Below are 22,939 nucleotides of genomic sequence, written 5' to 3'. Positions count from 1 at the left end.
GGAAAACAAAGACACAGTGCCAAGTCACCCTTAAATCAATCTGTCTTTCTGTCTTTTTATTTCTTTTTTTTTTCTTTTTTTACAATAGATCGCAAACAAACACACAGATCTGCATTATAGATTTTTGAATTTCTTTTTATGCATTTTCCATTTGAAAATCTATTTCACTCAGATTTGTCACAAAGAAATTCCAAACAGGTTTTTAGAGGAGCCTACACATTTAATCTATCTTTATTTGCATAGCGCTTTTACAATGTAGATTGTGTCAAAGTAGCTTCACATAGAAGATTATAGTGAATTGAAACAGTGTAGTTCAGTTTAGTTTAGATTAGCTCAGTTCAGTTCAATGTGTTTTAATATTCACTGCTGAGAGTCCAAACACTGAAGAGTAATCCATCGATGTGCAGCTCTACAGGTTCTGAACTATGCAAGCCAGTGGCAAGGAAAAAAAAAATTCACCAATGGGTGGAAGTGAAGGAAAAAAAAAACCTTGGGAGAAACCTGGCTCAGTTAGCACGACCATTTCTCAAATGGCAAAATGTCTTGTGGAGAGGTGCAGTCTAGGCGCCGGAGGCTGGAGAATGCAAGGGGTCAGCGAAGACTCTGCATCCTTCCAGTCATTTTAATCAATCATTACTTCACCAGTCCCAGCAACAATTCCTGCAGCTTCCCTCCACCTCCTCCTCACTTTCTCTTTCTCATAGTACAGATATACTGTAGTGGCATTGTAGCTTAAGCCGAGTCTCAAGTTCAATCCCCCTCCAAGGACAGCAAGCAAATTTATTTACTAGCATCTATCAGGACAGCAGCTAGCTCTCGGCAGCTCTGAAGATAAGCAGGGTTGTGCCTGGATGGGAGACCACATGGCAAATCTAGAATGCTGTTGGAAAAGGTGATACTGATCCTGTGGTCTGTATGGGTCCTAGTGCCCCAGTATGATGATTGGGACACTATAATGTCAGTGAGCAACATCCTTCAAGTGAGAGGTTAAACCAAGGTCCTGATAATCTGCAGTCATTAAAGATCCAAGTGGTGCTCGCTGCAGAGCTATTTGAGGAGAGCTGAGCTCCAGCGAGGGGGAGCTTAAGCTTGAGCTCCACCTTTTTTGCACTTCTTCTACGAGTGATGTCACTGGGGGTAGGGTTAGGGGTGGGGTTGGTGTACGCATTAAAACAGCTTACAGGAGGAGGAGCGACAGCTCATGCTCACCCTTGCTGGAGCTCAGCTCTCCTCAAATGGCTCTGCAGCGAGCACCCTCTCTAAAAATCCCAGGATGTCCTTCAAAATTAAGAGGTGTGTCGATGGTATCCAGACCCAGTTTGGCCACTGGCCTCTTTTTATCAAGGCATCTTAACCATGCCCATATCATCTAATTGGCTTTATCAAATTACACCATGGATGCACCGATCCCGATACTTGAAACAAATATCGGTTCGATACCGCATATTTTTGCTGGATTTGGTATCGGCCAACTGGTACAGATACAAATCCGATCTTGCGCATGCGCTATATTCAATGTAGTATATATGCCAAAAAAAGCTATGAAGGTAGCCTATTATAAGGCACTAGAAAGTTGTCATGTAGATCTACTAAATTCTAAATGTTCTAAAGCCATTCTATAGTTTAATGTAAAGTACAGTTGAATATTCACAAGGTTAAATTCATGTTCACGTTAGCACTGTGCCAGTAAACTATTCTCCATTCATTTACAATTCACAAGTCAAACTCCGTTTTCAGGGTATACCGTGGTCTGGAAAAGTCAATGTTTTAAAACAGTCAAAATTTTCTGCTATATCGTGCCTAAGGTCTAAGTAAGATTTTTTTTTATTTACTTTTTTTAGTACAACATTAAGATGCTATTTACATTTTAAAATCTGTGTTTTTGAATCAAATGAAGAGAGCAGAAGTCAATAATTCATCAGAATTATTTAGCCTGACATAATTACCCCTCCAAAATATTTTTAAAAAGTTCCTCAAACTAAAATATTGTGTTCAAAAGGGGAAAAGGTTTTTGTTTTTTTACTCAGACATTTAAAACAAAGAAATCTTAGAGCAGTAATCACAATGCCATGAAACCATGCAAACTGGGATATACAAGGGAATTATACCTTCAGAATCTTAAACCGGCACATGCTTATATGTGTATGTGCATGTTTATTTGTTTATATACATTTACTGACTAACATTTTTTTTATAAATTTAGTCACTGCATCATAAACACTAACACACACTTGCACACTGTTCCTCTTTGAACAAGTGCACTTAGTTACAACACCTCATCTGTAGCACTTGGCTATGAACTCTAGCACACATGCACACATACACACTCAGCAGTCCCGGGAGCTCAACTGCTGCAGGGAGATCATAACATTAAAAAAAGACTGTTCTAAGAACTGAGAAAAACACAGAGGGCTTTTGTGCTCAATCCATCTACATGCAATACCAATCCAGTTCTGCCCCACCCAGCCCCTCTGGACCAACTCTGTCCCGCAGCCAGCCCTCAGACCCTTCACACCCTACAGACATTAAATACACACTGTCCTTCCCTGCAAACGGATCTGATGTCGGCTTTTGTTTCCTCTCTGTGTCACTCAATATGCATGCATCCCTGAATTTTAAAAAGCTAGCTTTTCCCAAAATGAAAATGCATCCATGCTTCGTTGACTTTCATTGACCTAAAACCTTTTGTGTTACACATAGGGTCAAAAATTGGTTACAGTATGGAAAATACAACACAAATTAGGAAATACAAGTCAAAGTAAATTTAGAAACCACTACTTAGTTTTTTTAACTGCGTTTTCCATACTATGCCAACTTTTTCTGATTTGAGTGAGATAAATGACCAAAAGACAAATGCTGCGTCCCAATTCACATAATTTTACTTCGCCCAAAAACAGTGTATATACAGGTATCAAAGACAGAAATTTAAAATGTAATACATTTTAAGACATTTTTTAAGACTCTTTGCTTTTAACACATTATATTTTAACACCTTATCACCACTTCAGGTTTCAACCTGTGAAATTGCCGACATTTTAACTTGCAGCATATTTACTAAATACTGATCGCAAGAAAGGAATCCTAAACTAAAAACTGTATTTATATACTGAATACAAATGTTAATCCACAGGTGGCGCCTTTACAGCAGCAGGAATAACAGTGTTTCTTTGGTTACTGCAGTAAACAAAGCAGCGCATTGTCAAATCTAGCTGGATTTGTTTTGATTTCATAAACTACACAGCATCCTGATATTCAAAAATTAAATTCAGGTAAACTTTAGCATACTCATACTGAATTTAGCACTATCTAAAATAGCATTTAGGACTTTAATACTTTTTTAATTTCTCTGAATTGATTCATAAATTTTTAATACTTTTTAAGACCACTCGGACACCCTGTATGTATACTTTTTATGAAGGAAAAATAAATACTTTTGAGTGTGTAACAAGAGTATGCAAGCTTTAGGACACACTAATTCCTCGTTAACAGATCGTTATGTTGCTTAGTTAAGTCCATTGTGAATCATCCACGAATCATCCACATTTCTTTCATATTTAATTTCCTACCTTATTGGAGAAGCAGCAGCAAGTTATTCTCCCATTCCTTAGCCTTTCATGGAGAGAAATCTCCTCAGGTCTTTGGAAAATTATGCATTAAGAAGTTAATGTCCAAACACGTCTTTACATAAGATCATTGTTGTTGAGGATAAAATATAACACAGGAAAAGCAATTTAAATATTTTCCAGTTGGCTAGATATTGATTAACAGACATACAAACATCTTTACCAAAGCCTCTCTACTTGACAGGGTAAAGTCTAGATCAGATACGCGGCTGGCCGCAAGTGCGATATGCACATCAATATAGCAGCATCTTTAATGACGCTGTTAACAATAATTCATATTTTTACAGTACTGTGAGGCTGGGTTTAGGGTTTGGGATGGGGGTAGCCATAAAAAAAAATAATTTATAGGGTAATTTAAAAGATTACATAAACAATATTTGGTTTAACTACTATTCCTACATTACTGTGACAGTTGGGTTTAGGGTTGGGGTCGAGGTAGATGTTAATAATATACAATAAATGGGAAATTTAATAAAAAAGTATTAATAATTCTTGCTAACTTCCGGCCACAACTGTATTCGATCTATCAAAAACCACTTGACAGTTGGTCTCGCGCATCCACCATGTTTGTAGTTTATTTACAGTTTTCATCTACGTTTGTAGTTCCAATCGAATTCACATTCAACCTGCAATGAACTGGGCAATATCTGCAGTTAGAGTATGGACGCTTCTACACTTTAATAAACACAGTTTTATTAGAAACAGTAAACCATCCCGGAACCTTTTCAACATACTACAATTTGGGACATAAGTCTACTAATTTTATTTTCAAATACTATGTAGGATGGATAGTATGTGAATTGGGACACAGTAAATATTTTGATTTGACCATCACTAGTGCAATACAAGAAAAAGGGACATAAAAAATGGAGTGAAAGAGACAAAGTCAGAAATAGAGGCGATACAGTTGAAAACATTTCTCCCTGTCAACATTCTTAAACTAAAAACACATACAGTGGAATCTCTGATTCCTTCTGGGAGGCGATGGCTACAAAAAAAATAATAATAACAACACAAAAAAAATGTATGAAAGTGTCTTGCAGGATTAGTTTGCTCCATCCGTTTTGCCAGCAATTTTCTTGTGAATGGCCCTGTGCTCAATAACAGCAGTGTTTCACCATACAGGCAGTGAGCAGGCCGCAATTTGCAATAAATACTGTTTATGAGCGGATTCTAGTTAAAGTCGAATTCCAGGAAAATTACAAGGAGGCTCATTTACACAACCGTGTATTTCTACCCACTGAGATGACCATCTGACCCCTGTCAACCGCCCACCCACTGGCAGGCCCATGGTGCCATGCTCGGCTTGACTGCGGGTTCCTGCTAATGGCTGGTATGCATTGGCACAGATTCTGCCCTTTGGTCCAGTGACTCGGTGAGATTTATTAGAATCGATCGCGCTGTAAACTGACTCAGTCCAACTCCCCCACATCAGCTGTAACTCTAGCCCCCCTCACCTTGACCTCTTTCACAGACATGCACCACTATGTGTGTGCGTGTTTCAGTCTGCGCCAGACTGTGGCATCATGTTCCGGGGCTCTGGCAGGGCCTCGGAAGAACGTTCCGTGCTCAGCTGGGGGCTCCTAAGGGTCACGAGGCTAAAGAGTCAGGAAGACGGTTCTTTTCTTACACAAACACTTTCAAAGAAAAAACAAACACTGCTTTTGAAATCAAAAGATCATATTCAGTTTTATGGGTGTCGAGTGTAATTACCTTAGTTATCGTTTCTCATTTATTCAACATTATTTATTTCTATTCTAAAATTTACAGAATCATCTATTTTTTTAATCTTCAATTTTTGGGAATATTTCTAAATATTTTAATTGAGGAGCATTATAATATTAATACTGCAGACACACACACACATGCACGCACACGCACATGCCCACACACACATGCACACGTAGGTTTATGGCTTGGGTAAGTTCAAATAATCTCCAGAAATGATTAAATAAGCTCATTTATTACTCTATAAAATGCTCCTAGAATCAGAAGGCCCATAACTGACCATATATGGTTTGTGTCATGAATATTAATGAGCTCTGCTCTCACGTGCAGCTCTTAAAAACCAAGAGTAATTTTAACCTACTTTGCTTACCAGATCTGTTGTGGATAAAGTCTAAACTATAAATAAACTTGACAAAAGAGAGTGATGAAGATGTATTGTGTTGCATTTTGAAGCTATATTGTCAAAGAAAATAGCCAGAATTCAGTATCAACCTCTGCAGCAACATATGACAGTTAAGCTGAATGATTTGGCATGATTCAGCAGTCTATACGTGTTTGTCGAAACATGTGCTTCAATTTGTAACTAAACATATCTTTTGCCTCTCTTTAGAGTGCTCCGGTTTCCCCCAGAGTCCAAAGACATGCGGTACAGGTGAATTGGTTAGGCTAAATTGTCCATAGTGTATGAGTGTGTGTGTGAATGTGTGTGTGGATGTTTCCCAGAGATGGTTTGCGGCTGGAAGGGCATCCTCTGCATAAAAAACTTGCTGGATAAGTTGGTGGTTCATTCTGCTGTGGCGACCCCGGATTAATAAAGGGACTAAGCCGGCAAGAAAATGAATGAAAGAATGGAGAAAAAAAGCACTCTATTTATCAGCTGTTAGTCAATGCCCGCTCTTTTTTTTCCTGGTCATTGCGCCTTTGCAGAGTGCTGTATAAATGCAGACGATCAGATACAAGTCACTTTTAAAAAATGATGTAAGCAGTATGCCCAGTAACGCACAGTAAACAATTTGGTGCTTGCATTTTCAAAATAAAAGTCTCACATACAGTAATTGAAATATACACTTAAAATAACTATCAGAGCAAAATTGTCACTGTTTTATCACTGGAAAACGTATGGCTTAACAAACGCAGCCTGAGGCGTGCATATTCATGATTTTTAGAGCTTTTTTATGATCACAGAGCTACATACGAGTTGGTGAGCTCTTGATGAGGCAGCTGCACGTCAGGTCTGGATAAATGACCAAAAGTAGGCATACATGCAAATGAGGAGGGCATGGCCCATGAGCCCATGGCCCATATCACAGTTTGCTTTGTTTTCTGATTGGAATGTGGTCGATCGGTGTTGTGCAATTATGGTATTTACATGAGAGCAAAGAAACAGTGGTGTTTGAGGCTCACAGCATGCCCATTTCCATATACTGATTTTTTATTATTCTACTATGCCTTCGTGTACCCAAATTTTCATTATAAGGCACATTTAAGTAACGGTCATAATATAAATACTTTACCATTTAAAATATTTTGGATAGCAAGTTATTTTTAAACCGTTTTTAAGCTCAATATTATTAGCCTGCCATAAAAAAAACATTTTGCTTTAATGGGCTACAAAAAAAAACCCTCCAGTTATACATAAACGCATAATAAACCTTGCCTATTTAACCTATTTAATCCATCAAATTTCAGTAATATCTTGTAAAATACCTAGAAGCATATTTTTGACTGTCATCGTGTCAAGACAAAATAAACTGGTTATTAGGAAATATTTATTAACACTATTATGTTTGAAAATGTCTCGAAATAGAAATCTTCATTCACATCTCTCTGCCTATTAAACAGAACCTGTTTTTTGTAAGAATTAAAGTTCCATGGGAGAGCTAATTATTTTAATTAACTGTAAATGTAATTTGATTTATTTTTACATTTTTGTTAGTGGTAAAAGACCATCAAATAAAGCAAAAATCTATCATGAAACATTATTTAAATGCAAGACTACAACATAAATATTATTGTCGTATTCTTAGGGGCATGTGACAGTTTTGGCGCTAAATCTATGAAACGTTATCCAGGTCAGTGGGAAGAAGCTCCACATCTAGCACACCACAATTTACAACTAGCTGCTAAGATTAGTACACACACATACACACTTGTGTTCAAAATGATGGCGTAGAGAGATGGACGACTACCAGAGGCCTCTGCCAGAGGAAGACTGGAATTAAAAATGCTGAAACGAGGCGAGAAAGAAGGTACAAGAGTGTTACAGAGTAAAAGGGGTGTTTATAATGAGACTCATCTAATGTTTAACTAGCGTGGAGAGACGCCATAAATGTTGGACAGGCTCAGCAGGAGACCAAGGGGTGTCATTAAAGCCCTCTCTTCACCTTTCGGATCCTGTCAGTGGCCCACGCTTCACATTAGTAAATGAAGGAGGTGTACGTGCATTTCTTCAGATGTTAAAGGTGTCCCTTTAACCTGTAGTGCTTGAGGCACAACAGCACAGATCAGAGTTCAAATTCAGAGGAATTTCAGGAAAGGACATGATGTCAGAATTCTTCCTTGATGCCAAACCTTTCACAGTTAGCCACTTTCAAACACTTATCGAGAATTTACAGCACTTGAAGTCAAAGATTATGCTGGTTTCCTACATGTATAGGATAACTATGACATTTCCAGTGGCATTTATAATATTGCAAAAAATAAGCTTTGTAACCCATCAAAACGGCATTATTCTTAAAAGGGACAGTTAATCCAAAAAATAATATTTACTTGCTATTCACTCATCCTTAAGTGTATACCTTCTGTTAAACACAACAGAGGATATTTTGAGAAAAACCTGAAAAGCTCTAACCATTGACTTGATGACTCAATGGTTACAGCTTTCCAGTTTTCATTCAACCATTGTCTATTGTGTTAAACAGAAGAATGAACACTATCAACGTTTAAAGCGATTAAAGGGTGAGTAAATGATGACAGAATTTGTATTTTTCTGTGGATTGACCATTTAAGGGTGTAATACCACTAGGCGCGATTGTCCCCCCTCCCCTCTCCTCCTTGACCTGCACTATCATTGACATTTACCTTCCAAGCTGGAGCACGTTTGCGTCATCAACGATACAGTTTTGAAGAGAAGCACTCTCACTCAGTGGAATGGAGATTGCTTTAGTTATGTTGTTTTGTATTATTTTAAGCCATTTGGGGTGCGACGGCACATACTCAAATCTTTTGCTCAACAGATCCACGACTGATGAAAATGTTCATGAAAGTCATCCTGCTGCAAGTATTAGAAGGTTTGCTGACCCTACTGGTCGACCAGGCTGGTTTTAGAGGGGTTTTGGCCATTTCCAGGCTGGTTTCCAGCCATTTCCAGCCTGGTCTTAGCTGGTCAGGCTAGGAGATGACCAGCTAAAACCAGCTTGACCAGCCTAGCCAGGCTAGGAGCCCAGCCAAAACCAGCTATGTCCAGCTTAAACCAGGCTTGTCAAGCTGGTTTTAGCTGGTCATTTTCCAGCCTGACCACCTAAGACCAGGCTGGAAATGGCTGGAAACCAGCCTGGAAATGGCCAAAAGCCCTCTAAAACCAGCCTGGTTGACCAGCTAAAACCAGCAAACTAGCCTAGGCTGGTTTAAGCTGGATTTTTCAGCAGGGGAAGGTGGCAGCTGACGTGCAGTGAGGGTTTTGTGTCTTTAATAAACTATGATAGTTCACATTGAAAAGAAAGAATGATTAATAAATCCATATGAAACAGTCCCTTAAAAGTTATGTCGCATCTTCAGTTTCACATTCAGGGAGCTTTGCGCTCACACTTCAAGGGTACCACGCCAAAGCCCAATCAAACTACGCTCTGACATGCCTCTTCCAACCGAGCCAGGGTCAGCCAACTGAACCGCACTCAGGTGCAATTCGGAGCACTCACACTTGTCAAACGAACTGGGAAGTGCATCCAGGCACAGTTCAGGAAAACTAAGTGTTAGTACACCCTAATGATGTGTTCACACTAGACGTGTGAACATTTTGAGTTCACTCATTTAATTCGCTTTCCAATAGACCCAATAGACCCAAATTCATGACATGGGCAGGGCTTCTGTGTGTCCGGTGACTTTAGCTTCGTTGTTAAATTGCTAACATGGATTTTACTGAGATAGTAGCTGTGCTTTATGTGCTTTTTAAAGGCTGAAAAACAGCGTAAATTCATTTGACGCCATGCCTGAGTTCACTAGACCCTGGTTTCAGAGGTGCACGCAGTTCTTTGAGTTCATCAACTCCTCTAGAAACTGTATCTGGATGATATAGCCTTTAAGTGATGCTTTCAACTGAGCCAAGCCCAGTTTGATGAACTGTTATCTGGTGTCAGCATGAGGATTTCCCGTTGGGACACCAATAACTACGTCATAATCACTCGTCTACAAAAGCAACCTCATGATTGGTTAACGCAGCGCAAATGAATCTGCTGAAGTTCAAATTTACGAACTCGAGCGAATTGTGCGAAACATGCAACAAATGTGCAACTCGAGCCATGTCATTCGCGCTGCCTCATTCATGCGAAACATGCAGCAGGATGTCTATTCGTGTTCTTGCATTGACGTAACATGTAAATCACTCATGCTTGATGCTTCATCCGCATCTGGTATGAACGCAGCATAAGGCTTATTATTGAACATGTTGAACATGCAAAAAAGGCCGCATTTACACTGCACTGTTCAAGTGACTCAATTCAGTTTTCATTATCCCATGTGGCACAAATCGTATATGGCCCATGTATGTGTAAGCAGAAACAAAACACATGGATTGCGATTTACTCAAATCAGAATCAGGCCTTGTGGAAATTTATCCGATATGAATCGGATCTGTGTTCTCGTGTCTGCAGTGTAAGCAGATTGAATTTTCACCTGTCAATGCGAGTAATGCATCAATAAAAACCGTAGCGAATGACTTCAAGTCAGACACTTTCTTTTCAGAACAGACTTCAGCAGAGTCCCAAACCTTAAATCTCATACACAAGGACTTAAACAGCTTTTATATTGTCATATAGCAATGGTACTTAAGCATGTTAACGAGAGCGAGAGAGTGCAATGTATTGAATGGAGAAAAAGGCGAGGCAGTGGCGCAGTAGGTAGTGCTGTCGCCTCAAAGCAAGAAGGTCGCTGGTCTCGAACCTAGGCTCAGTTGGCGTTTCTGTATGGAGTTTGCATGTTCTCCCTGCCTTCGTGTGGGTTTCCTCCGCATGCTCCGGTTTCCCCTTGAGTCCAAAGACATGTGGTACAGGTAAATTGGTTAGGCTAAATTGTCCGTAGTGTATGAGTGTGTGTGAATGTGTGTGTGGATGTTTCCCAGAGATGGGTTGCGGCTGGAAGGGCATCCGCTGCATAAAAAACTTGCTGGATAAGTTGGCGGTTCATTCCTCTGTGGCGACCCTGGATTAATAAAGGGACTAAGCCGACAAGAAAATGAATGAATGAATGAAGAAAAAAGCACTCTATTTATCAGCTGTTAGTCAATGCCCGCTCTTTTTTTTCCTGGTCATTGCGCCTTTGCCGAGTGCTGTATAAATGCAGACGATCAGATACGAGTCACTTTTAAAAAATGATGTAAGCAGGTCATCAAAAAAAAAATTGGATACAGTCACAAAATCAGAATCGACCATCAACATCTGCAGTGTAAATGAAGCCTAAGAGTAACATGCAAAAACCAATACCAATGCAACCAATCACACCATATGCGATCAGTTGTGAAATATCAGAATCATTTTCCTTCACGATGCCCGGACATGAGTTATAGATTACACGCATAGACCCACTGCTGGTGCACAAAGGAACCAAGAATACCAAAGAAACTTTTTCAAGAGAATGTAAAACAATAGCAAGTTGATACTTTATTTAGGTCCTGTTTGCATTTCTGTTTTGATGCCTAAAAACAATCAGCAAAACACAGGCCATAAATTGACTACACCAAAGCGAGTACAAAGGTTTTGCTTTGTTGTGATGTTTGTCTCTTGTTGGCAACCACCTTTTCCAACACAACAAAATTCCTTATATCGAGTAGAAAAAAGAGAGAGAGAGAGAGAGAGAGAGAGAGATAGAGATAGAGATAGAGAGAGAGAGAGAGAGAGAGAGAGAGAGAGAGAGAGAGATAGAGAGAGAGAGAGAGAGAGACTGGAGCTTCTTTATAGCTTCAGACATTACGAGTCAAATTCTGGCTCAGAAACCTTTCCGTATCCTGTTCCCCTCTCTCTCCTACTTCACTTCCTGTCAGTCTACCATGTCCTGTCTGAAGAAATCGTAAAATAAGCTCAATTGGGCTTTACTGATTTATTTTATGCTGTAAAATAAAACTCCATGAACAAGTAAAGCTTGATCAGGGGAGTTTGAGTTGGATCGAGAGGCTGGGAAAGGTATGGCGTGTGAGTGAGACCTCTGGCAAGAGTGCTTCGGGATGAAAAGTGGGATGAATCATCCGAGCAGGAGATGCCGTGATGGGTTCGTTCCGTGGCTCACTTCCGTTCCAGTGTCCCAGGAGACGGGGTTGAGTAAGCGGGTGGAAATGCCGTTGCTCTGCCAGCCACAGGCCTCTGGAGCAGATGTTCTTCGGTAAGAGTTTCTGTTTTTATTTTCGTTTGACCCTAAGGGGACTTTCTGGGACAGAAGAGACTAGCCAAACAAAACAAAATCTGAATTGTCTCTCTTCATTTTCCTAGTGGTTTGTTAAACAGAATACCACCACTTCATCTTTTTATATTGAATTTCAAGGTATCAGTCGAACCCGTTCGTATGTTTATCAAACAGTCACTGTGTATTGCTGGGAAACTAAGACCAAAAATTGAAAACATAAGGGGAAAAATTAGCATTATGGAAAAACTTGGTTTATTTTGCCCATATGGCTCCAACAAAAACAACAACAAAGCATTAAACCTCAATTTAAACCTGCATAGCGCAAGATTTTGGCCCGCTGTAAAGGGTGTGGGGGAAATACCATCTCAAAGCTCAGTGGTTCTACCGTTATACATTAACAACATCAAGTCTGTGCCAGAAACTCTTGCCAGTTTGCGTTTCTTTCCCAGGATGCCCTGCTCCTCACCCCAACAGCTGCAGTGGGCTGTGTTCTGGTGTCATAACATCTTTGAGAGACAGAGTCAACGTCAAAAAACAAAAAGAAAGAAAGTTTTGTGTCTCCTTAGAAACAAGTAGAGTGAAGCAGGAGAGGTTTGCTGCTCTAAAATAGAAAAGAGGGGGAAGAGCAAGAGCGTGCAAGACAAACAGAAGCGCTCTTTCAGCTTGCCCACTGTCTGTTTGGCCAGCTTGATTAGGGGACTGCTGCTGATGTCAGAGCCTCACACATGGAGGTGCAGATCACTGAACCTGCACTGTATACCTCCATCAGACTACAATAGCCTTACATACACTGTAAAACCCAACTGTCAACTTTATCAAATGAAATGAATGTAGTTAACTAAAAATGTATTCTTAGTTAATTCTACTCATTCGAAGAGTTTTGAACTTGAGCGTTGAAGGTAATGAGTTAATTAAATTCCTCATAAATAGGGTAAGTTCACAGTACTCATTAGGATTAGTGATAAATGGTTTGTTGCAATCGGTTAATCCATAAAAGGTTTGAGTTATCTTAACTTACTTGGTTTTACAGTGTAGAAAGTCACGTCATTCCAAACCTGTACAATAGTGTATTCAACAGAAATTCCATTATTGCCTCTTTGATGTGTGTCTATCCTTTATGTTTTTTGCTCTCTTTTTGAATTTCTAGTTTTATGATGCTGTAAAGCACATTGACCAGTCTTCTGGCTATGTAAAATGTGCTACATAAATACAGTAAACTTGAAGTTATATTCTTTTTTTTTCAGAATACAAAAATGGATATTTTCAATAGTTTAAATACTGTTTAAAAATAGTTTAAAAAACTGTTATTGAACCTCAATGACTCTCTCAAAATATTTTTTGCGTTCTACAAATCTAAGTTAGTTTATTCGCCAATTTATGCAGGTGATCTTTTAAAAGGTGTGGTATGCAAGTTTGACACCCAGTGGTTGAACTAGGTATTGCACCGCTGGTTCAAAACACAAGCAAGAGCAGGTTGCCAGATTAACAACACCAATAATGGCTGATTTAAATCATGTTTTTAATAAAAGCAACGGCACATGATAGAAGGAATATTTTTCATATTAAACTGAGTTTTTGTCCTAACCAAATTTATATTAAAAAAAAAAGGCTTCTATTTCTTGCAGCTGAACAACTGCAATTTGAAAATGATCACCTCAGGTACACCTCAAGTGCTTTTTTCAGTGTTAAATGCTAGTATTGCGAGTTTGAATGCCATTTTACATGACATGTATCGTCATACTACTGAAAGCAGCAGCAGATACTTCACCTCAGATATTGAAAATAAAATAAATCATCTGAAATTGAACTTTAGAACTGTGAAAGAATGCAAACCAACACATATCAGTGATTCAGCATCTACATTTAGTAATGTTAAAGAGGTTTAATATGTATTAATTAGGTTATAAACCTTACCATTTTGTTAGAGTGCAGTAAGTGCACTATTCTGTCCTTCTGAATGGCTGTATTTAAGTTTCTGTCATGTTTCGTCTGGTGCAAACAGCTAAACTGCTTATCACTACAAATCTCGTCACGTAGCGTGTTGTTAGGACAAAAGGTTACAATGTAGCCTGCTCACCTAATGTTTACATTTGTGATATTGATATTATTTGCTAATTAATAACCACATATTATAGAACTGCGTATCATTTTCAAAGGCTGTTACTGTCCACCAGAGGTCACATTTTTGGTCACGGACGCATGCTTTGAGAGCCTTCATGACTGAATGAATCACACAAAGACAAACCAGGGTGCTAAAACACATTTGGCTAAACTGGTATTAAATGACCAAAACAAAGACTGTAATAATGCAAATTTTCAAATCAAAATATTTGACTACAGCATAGTTTTTCAGGTAAACAAGTATGTTCACTTAGCATGTTTCTTAAATATCTGCAAACATATGCTTGAGAAGAGTCAAAAACGTACATACAGCACCTTTAATTTAGCTTTGCATAGTAGTAGTAAAGTATGAGTGAAAATATCAGCTTATGTAGGTTGAAATATAGGGTTGTTTCAGTGTTAATAATCTAGTACATGTGAGTTGAAGGTGGATCTGTCTAGATGATAAATTCAGCTGCGGTCTCTTGTGGCACAAAAAGAGACCGTTAACAGACACTGAAGAGAGGAAGTATCCAAACACACACGTCTGTGGGGTCTGACCACCTGCTTGAGTGTGTGGCCTATAGAGGGTTGGGTGCGATGGAGGAGGTCTTTGTGTAAACACGTCAATGGATGTATCCGGAGCGGGCTTTCCTAGATTTCAGCCAAAACCAGGCCTTTCTGTATAGCCTCCATGCCTTCCAAGCATACATTTCCTCTTCGGCAATAACAGTTGTCAGAGAAAGCCCAACTTCCTCAAGTACCAGGTTTTTTAAAGTCTGACTAGAAGGAAGAACGTGCTAAAATATCATCAACCGAAATGGACAATATTTCTTATATAGGATCATTCAATTAAAATGAAAGCTAAACTGATTTAGCCTGTATAATTTGGAACATCACAGCTAGTCTAAAGTAGGGCTGTACGCAAATCAGAAGAAGCTGATTTGGCTCATAGTTTTGCAATCTGTCATGAAATAAAGAGATTCTGAAATTAGTTTTTGAAGCACTTTCAGATGTTCTTAATCTACACGTAGATCCTGACCCAGTGCTTATTATAGGACATTCTGATAATACATATTCATTGACCAGTGCACAACAGAAATTCCTAACATATTGTTTGATAACAGCCAAAAAGCTGCTATTATGGTAGGGCTTGGCGGTAAAACGAGTTCTGGAAATAATTCGATATGATTCCCCAACGCGATGCGGTATTATCCAATAGCTTTCATATCGATATGGTTTAAGGCCACACGTGCGCATTCTGAAACAGACCACTCCAAGGTAGCAATCAAGCTCCACTTGCACAAATGAGCGCATGTGCAAATGAATGATTCACTCCATGAGTCATCCAAAAGATTTGTTAAAAATGAACGAATTGTTCAAGAACGACCCATCACTGACACGACAAAGAGGAACATGCAATGCCAATGTTGTATAGAAATCGGACTCCCCGGACAAATTTGACTCCCCCTTGTGTGCACGCGCATCACAGAGCATCTGCACCTGTCACATCGGTTTATCAGAAACCATTTATTGATCATTTCTTCCTCAATTGACAGCAAGAACGAACATAGAAGCCTTGTTAAATTGACAAGCAGCACCTGAATGTGTTAAAAAAAAAATTAATAAGTGGGACGAATTTATACCTCATTTTGAAATGGAAACCACCACATTTTCCCTGATTATAAGTTTAGTATTTATTACATGACGGTCTCTTCTTTACATTTACATTATAACACATTTAACTCTGGGTTCTGGTCTGTTATTACATATTAACTTCAATTTCGATTATATTCTTCTAATTATTTTAGTTATTAATTCTTTTTAATTGATTTATTTATTTATTTATTTTAGCCTCTTAGAACTGGAGGACGTTTTGATTTGGGTGTGTGCTAGTGTACAAATGGTTGGTGGTTTAAACGATAATTAAAAAAAAAAAAAAAAAAAAAAAAAAAAAGTAAATTTAATAAAAGCATTGCATTTGTCTACCAAACATTTCTTTTTCTATTTTAATATCTCGCTGTAAGCTTCTCTTTCAACAAATAAAAATAAAAGAATGATAATTATAATGGTGAAAATAACAGGAAGGGAAAACCGTTTTTGAATTATATTTTGCCCAAAAACTGTTTAATAAAGTTTTAGTAAAGGTTTTGACTCTCAAGTAACCATTTATGGGAAAATACCGGATATCGTAAACCATCATTCTTCCTAAAAATACCGACATATGATTTTTTTGCCCATATAGCCCAGACCTATATTATTGTACTGGAAAAATGTTAATCCTCCAATTGCTAAACTATGGCTTGAAGAATTGATATCTACTCTGCACTTGGAACAAACCAGATATCTTTTAAAAGGCAACATTGGAGAGTTGGGGATTTGGGGCCCTTTCTTCTGTCACTTCATGGGGATTTTTTCCCCCAAAGCAATGTATTGTAACTAAAAAATTGTTTTGATTATCACTAGCTATGTTTCCATCCAAAAATGCGCATATCCAAAATGATTTTGACAAAAAAGTAGTGCTGCACAATATTGGAAAAATCTGAACGATAAACAATATATCAAATCTCAATAAAATTGATGTCAATAACAATGATAAGATCTGAACTTTTTGTTTTACTCTATTTTGATCTTGGAGCCCTCTAATTTTTGGCTTCAAGCCTTTGTTGGGGTTATTCTTTCTAAATCTGGAAGAATTAACAACTGATATTGAAATGTATAACGTTATTGTTTAATATAGAAATAAATTAATCAAGATTACATTTTTGCCATATCGCCCAGCCCCATACCTCATGGGTTCAAACTGTGGCTCTTGGTCAACTATAATCCCAATGTTGCACATTCTGCGATGTGACTATTGTGGATGTGCACATTGCGATATTGATACTGAAACGATACATTGTGCAGCCCAAGTGCAATAAACAACAATGTACTGGGTTTTATTGGACCAGTGTGTTAGAGCTTGTTTTTTTCTGACTAAACAAGTAATCTAGTTATTGCATACATAATATGTTGATGTAGTCATATTATAAAAGGACCACTGCATATTGTCAATAGCACAACAACAATGTATGTAGCTCACATTGATGATTGTCAGTCTGTTCACATTGAGTCTGGTCAACCATCAATTGTCTACCTTAAACAAGTGTCAGAAACCAGGTTGCATGTTGTAAAACACAGTTACCACTTTAAGAGTAGATTTACAAAACATTAGAAGTCCTTAAAGAATCAACATTGTCAGTCCAAATGAGCAAAGGGCCCGGTGCTATTTATAAACAACAGAAAAATTTACGTTATGCACTGAGACATCCCTCCTACACTGCAAAATAATGCTTTTCTAAGAGTTTTTGTATCATTTTTAGTCCAAATACCTAAAAACTCTTAAGTCAAGAAGCATTTTCTGGAAAATATTGTCTTGTTTTCAGAAGTAAAGTCAAAATTAGATGTGTTTTACTTTAAAACAAGCAAAATAATCTGCAAATGGGGCAAATGAAATCTTATTTCAAAGTGAAAACAAGATTATTTTGCTTTCCTTACTGGCAGATTACTTAGCTCAGCTTCTTACTTAATTTTGACTTTTTATTTCTGAAAACAAGATTGTCTAAAAAATGCTGCTTGATTTAAGATAATTTGCATATTTGGTCTAAAAACAACACAAAAAATTTAAGTAAGAAAAGCTTCTTTTGCCATGTAGGAAGGGCACCTGAAGGTTGCTGCTCGAACTATTGATCCTGCCTGGCATGAGGAGGAAGCTCAGCTTTGCAGAAGCACTCTAGAGATATTAATATCTTTTATCAATAATCAATTACAGCACCATGGCAAAAGTCCAAAACAAAACTATGAATTGTGGTAATGCAACAGAAAGAAACAGCTGATAAAACATAATAAAAGTTCTGACTCTGCGTGCCTTTAAACAATGACTCAGCAAATGGTCGCTGGCATTACAATAGCCATTATCATTATCATCAGCTGATTATCAAGTCTTTAAAGTTGATTCATTACTGTATATGTGATACCTAACGATTTGGCAGGAAGTTGGTCAGCTGTGTAACAATATCTATTGGTTCTATCACATCCCAGAGACTGGTAATATTCAATGGATCAAATTAATCAAATTTAATCATGCAATCAAAATAAAAATATTCCATATAATAAATGCGAATAAAGCAGCATTTCCATCCAAGTATAGTCAAAGGAAACAAAATTGTCACTTCCTGATTAACTGGTGCCAAATATCAAAAGTAAAAATGGAATTTGCTGCGGTAGGAGAAGCTGCGTGAATCTTTTCTTCATTTAACAAATGACTTGAGCCTCAGAAGACTGTAGTTTGCCGATGCGCAATGAACATGTGGTGGCGTTTAAAAGATTGTTAATAATATTAATAGTTAATAATATAATAACACTAATACTGAAATGGTTAAAGTGTTTTAGAATGACCAAAACAACATTTCAGATATTTTACAGTGTGCTCAGCCTGCTGGTTTGTCCTTTCACACATATTTTTATGAGCACATGATCTCTTTTAACAAAATCACATGAATTTTTTAAAGCGTATACTGGAATTTGTTCTGTAAAAGCATTTTCATCGTAAATTATGTGCATTTTTTTCTTATCGAATAAAAAGTTTATCCTATTCATTTATGTGCATTTGTTTTTTTTTTGCACATTTTCAAAATGTATACTCATCTTGGTGTTTCCATCAGCCGATTTTTTTTTTGCGCATATCCAAAATGTGCATAAAAATAGGTGGATAGAAACATAGCTTGTGTCACATATCTAAATTTGGTCTGTACCACCAGACTTTAAAGAGCCCCTATTATGGGTTTTTGAAAATGAGCTTCCATGTAGTGTGTAACAGCTTTAAGTGAAGTGAAATATCCAGCTAAGGCTTAAATCTGAAAGTAGACAGTGTTTAAAACTATTGATTCATCTATAAAAAAGTCGACTCATAGTGCTTCAAATGAATCAGCTTGATAACGAATAATTAGCCGTTTTGGCGTGAAATTGATACGAAACATAAGCCCCGCCCAATCATTGCACGCGCAAACCCAGGAAAATTGAAACCTGCGGTCCCGCCCACAAACACAGCAGCAAAGAAAAAAGGAAGACAAACAGATCCTGAAGTCATGAGTTATGAAGACGCTGTGCTCAACTGGATATTACTAGAAGTGTGAGAGAAAGTTAGTGTTTCCGGGATAAAGAACAAAATGGGTGGGTGGCTGGAGATGGGTCTGAAATAAGGGAAAACTCCAGGGAACAACAGGAGTGTTGGCAGGTACAGTATGCTCACACATACACTATGCACTCTGATTACTTCAATATCTTTGATAAGTCGCGCAGGACATTTCACTCTGTCTCGCGCTGAACACTGTCGTCCAATTGCAACACGCTGTCATTGGTCCAATCAGCGCAGATCAGCTTCGCGCTAAGGAGGTGTTTTGGAACAAATGAATCACTGAACGATTCATATGGTAGTCGCTGGAATAATTAGGTAAAAATAAATGCACACTATAAGACAATAAAAGTGTTTTTGACCTTCCATGCATATCAGCCTGTTATTGGAGACGCTTAAAATCAAAATATGACCCTTTTTAACGTATAATAGGGGCTCTTTAAAACTTCATCAATACCCTTTTCCGCCTTTGGTTATGTCTGTTCTCACTTATCATCACTATAGTTTAACACTGGTGCTTCTGCTTCCTGTTAAAAAACAGTTATATGATGACCCTGGGGAGAAGGGGGGATGCATTGACCTATTAACCTCCCATGCTCTACCCCCAATACTCTGACACAAGCACACACACACACACAGAAAGTCTTCACAGAGCCATAAATGGGTTAATAGCATAAGACTTCACCAAGGAAATATGAAGATTATTGATTTCAGGGCGATTAGTCTGAAGAGGATGGATGAAGTAGGGATAAAGCGAGTGGGGAGACATAAGAGGTCAGTCCATAAGAGATTGGTCCAAAAGATCCCTCAGGCTATTTCTTATTGATTGTCCCAGTGCAGTGTGTGTGGGGCGCGGTTTCACAATATGGGCCTGATTAGAAAAGCAGCGGGAGTCTCATAAAGTGTATGTATGTATGTCCAGACATGTCAATATCTCGTCACACCCAGCTATCAGAGGACTGAAACAGACTGTAGACAGTACACTTGAGGTAAGCCTTGCATGTGGGTGCTGGGTCATAATAGAGTGTGGAATATTTTCAGTTGTAGGCGATCAGCCATCCCAAGAAGTACAGTGGATCTACAGAGTGTGAGATGGAAATATTTCTGCTTTAATTTGCCTCAAAACAGCCTTTGTGTGAGTGTGAGAAAGGCTCGCTGGCTGTTGAAAAACTCATTTAGTGTACAAGAGGGGATCAATACCAGAGATTTTACTGACAGAGGAGCCATTATTAAATATTTGATCATGCGGATGTGTTCAGTTGCACAGAGGCGTAAAATAGATGGGGAACCTGAGTGCTTGCTCAGCTGAATGCCCTTCACTGTTCATTACAGTTCACAGGAAGCCTTCATCTCTGTTCATCACCATGATTTGTACCTTCCCTTTTAACGCACATGGCCTAATCATGTAAGAGCTCAACAATAAGCTCTTGTGTGTGACAGCAGTGGAATACATTGGATGTACAGTTGTCTAACTGACAAAGGATCTGTAACATTTTGTGTCATTCAGTAGTCACTGTAATAAGAGTTGCCATCAAAACCACACACACTGAACATACTCTATGAAAGATATTATTGCATGCAAAGCCTCGGTGCTTGCATTTAATTCTCAAAATATGACCAGTAAAACTAGTTTTGCTGGAATCCCTCAATGTTCTAATCACACACTGCATTTGCACCACTTAAATTCCAGAAATGAATACGTTTGCACAAATAAGTTCTTCCAAAATACTTCAATACATGTCTGTCATAAATAAGATGTACACAAATCCTTATTAAAATTAACTTTTAGTCCATAATACACAGAATGATTGATGGAGAGTAATCCAATAGTAACTACAAGCATCCCCTCTGATTTCATTAAAGAAACATTCAAGAGTTCACACTCAGCTGATGATTGATTATAAAGCTTGTTTGGCATGCTGTCCCGGGAGAGAGCCCTGAGCTCATAAGATTCTCGAGCCCCGGGCTCCGTCCCGTTTGCAAGGCGAGAGGGGAGTTTGAGCTCATGTAGATCTCGAGAACTCGACTGTTTTAGTTGCTATGAACAGATAAAGATTGCTCTTAAGAAATAACTACTTACTATAGGAGCATGTCTATGGATTGAATAATGAAACTGAATAACGTGGGACCGGCTGCAAACAATCACAACCATGTGACCCTATCGAAATTAGTTTAAATAAACATCACTTAGTACTTCATAAGAACCTCACACTTACACCAACAGTAACTAGCGACAATTTAATAAACTACTAGCACTTCTCCATTTACGTAGCCCCTTATATTTTACTATTAGTCATTATTTTTACTATCACACAAACATTACACATAAACGTAAGATGAAAAAACTAATACAATACTATTTTAATAAAGCTGTAAATCATCTAATAGTGAATAGTAGTATCCCTACCGATTTCACTATCACTAATACTAGTAGCTATTCAATTAACCACTGGCACTTACTCTTTAGAGCTAAAGTTGGTTTTAAATTTAATTAAATGCCTGAATTAGCATGCGAGTATGACTTCAGAACAACATTGACATTATCTAATTGAGTGTGAACAATGTTGTACTCTGATAGATGTATGGCCATACACAATAAATGCGCTATATAAATACACATTACATTACATTACATAGTCATTTGCTGCTATTTTGATTTCCCTATTTAGAATTTGCAAAGCACACTGTTCTGAAATTGTAATATTAAGAAAAATGTCTGAATATCCAAACATAAATTACTTTACCTTCACCCAACTCTTTACATACTGCAGGCCCTGATTCTCTTAATGCTAATCATTTCTTGTATTAGAGCTGAATAAAACCACACGATACACTGATCATAACATACATATAACACATAAAACAACAATTGTGGAAATGAGAATTGTATGAAGAAGAACTACACTGTAAAACCCAACAATCAACTTTATCAATGAAATGACTGTAGTTAACTCAAAATTTACTGAAAGTTAATTCTACTCATTTGAAAAGAGCTTTGAACTCAGTGTTGAAGGTAAGGAGTAGGCATGGGCCGGTAAAAGATTCTGATGGTATGATAAACTTAGAAAAAAAATATTACGGTTTCACGGTATTGTGATTACTGCTCCAAAATAGATTCTTTTAAAATGTCTGGGGGAAAGAAAAAAAAAAACTTTTGCCCCATTGAAAACAAAATTGTATTGTGTTCAATTGTATTTTAAGAACATTTGGACCAATAGCTTGATGTGGATGTTCCTTTTCTGTTGGAGGTACTGTTGCCCTAAAAAACTAAATAAAATTGTTGTGTAAAAGATGTAAAAACAACAAAACATCTAATTTTACACATACCTTAGGAACAGTATAAAATAACATTTTGTCAGTTTTAAAACATTGACTTTTCCAAACTGCAGTATACCTTGAAACCAGTTATCGTCCCATACCTAGTAACGAGTTAATTAAATACCTTATTAATTCAACTTAAATGGAGTAAGTTCACAGTACTCATTAGGATTTTTGAACTTAAATGGTTTGTTTCAATCGGTTTGCTCAAACGGTTTGACTTGCCTTAACTCATTGGGTTTTACAGTACTCAGTTGGTTTGAGTTCTCTTCATTTATTGGGTTTTACTGCTTCGTTTACTCAAATGGATTAAGTTCACACTACTCATTTAGATTCGTTTTTAAACTTAAATGGTTTGTTGTAATCGGTTTCCTCAAATGGTTTGAGT

At 37.8% G+C, this 22,939-nt stretch overlaps 1 protein-coding gene and 1 long non-coding RNA gene across 3 annotated transcripts in view; one reads left to right on the top strand and one right to left on the bottom strand.

Annotated features, from left to right (window-relative positions):
- Window positions 1-22,939, bottom strand: part of plekhh3 (pleckstrin homology, MyTH4 and FERM domain containing H3) — an 83,124-nt gene that overhangs the window by 59,352 nt on the left and 833 nt on the right. The gene's annotated exons all lie outside the window — the stretch shown is intronic.
- On the top strand, window positions 82-11,609 carry LOC147845701 (uncharacterized). Its single transcript, XR_015481040.1, has 5 exons — window positions 82-1,032; window positions 1,273-3,450; window positions 3,490-5,962; window positions 6,279-8,682; window positions 9,027-11,609. It is a non-coding gene; the product is annotated as an uncharacterized LOC147845701 (long non-coding RNA).

This window comes from Danio rerio, chromosome 3, assembly GCF_052040795.2.
Source record: "Danio rerio strain M-AB ecotype USA chromosome 3, GRCz13ab, whole genome shotgun sequence".
In the NCBI taxonomy this organism is placed as follows: domain Eukaryota; kingdom Metazoa; phylum Chordata; class Actinopteri; order Cypriniformes; family Danionidae; genus Danio; species Danio rerio.
The sequence above is the reverse complement of the archived record's forward strand: the minus strand, read 5'-3'. Positions and strand labels throughout refer to the sequence as shown.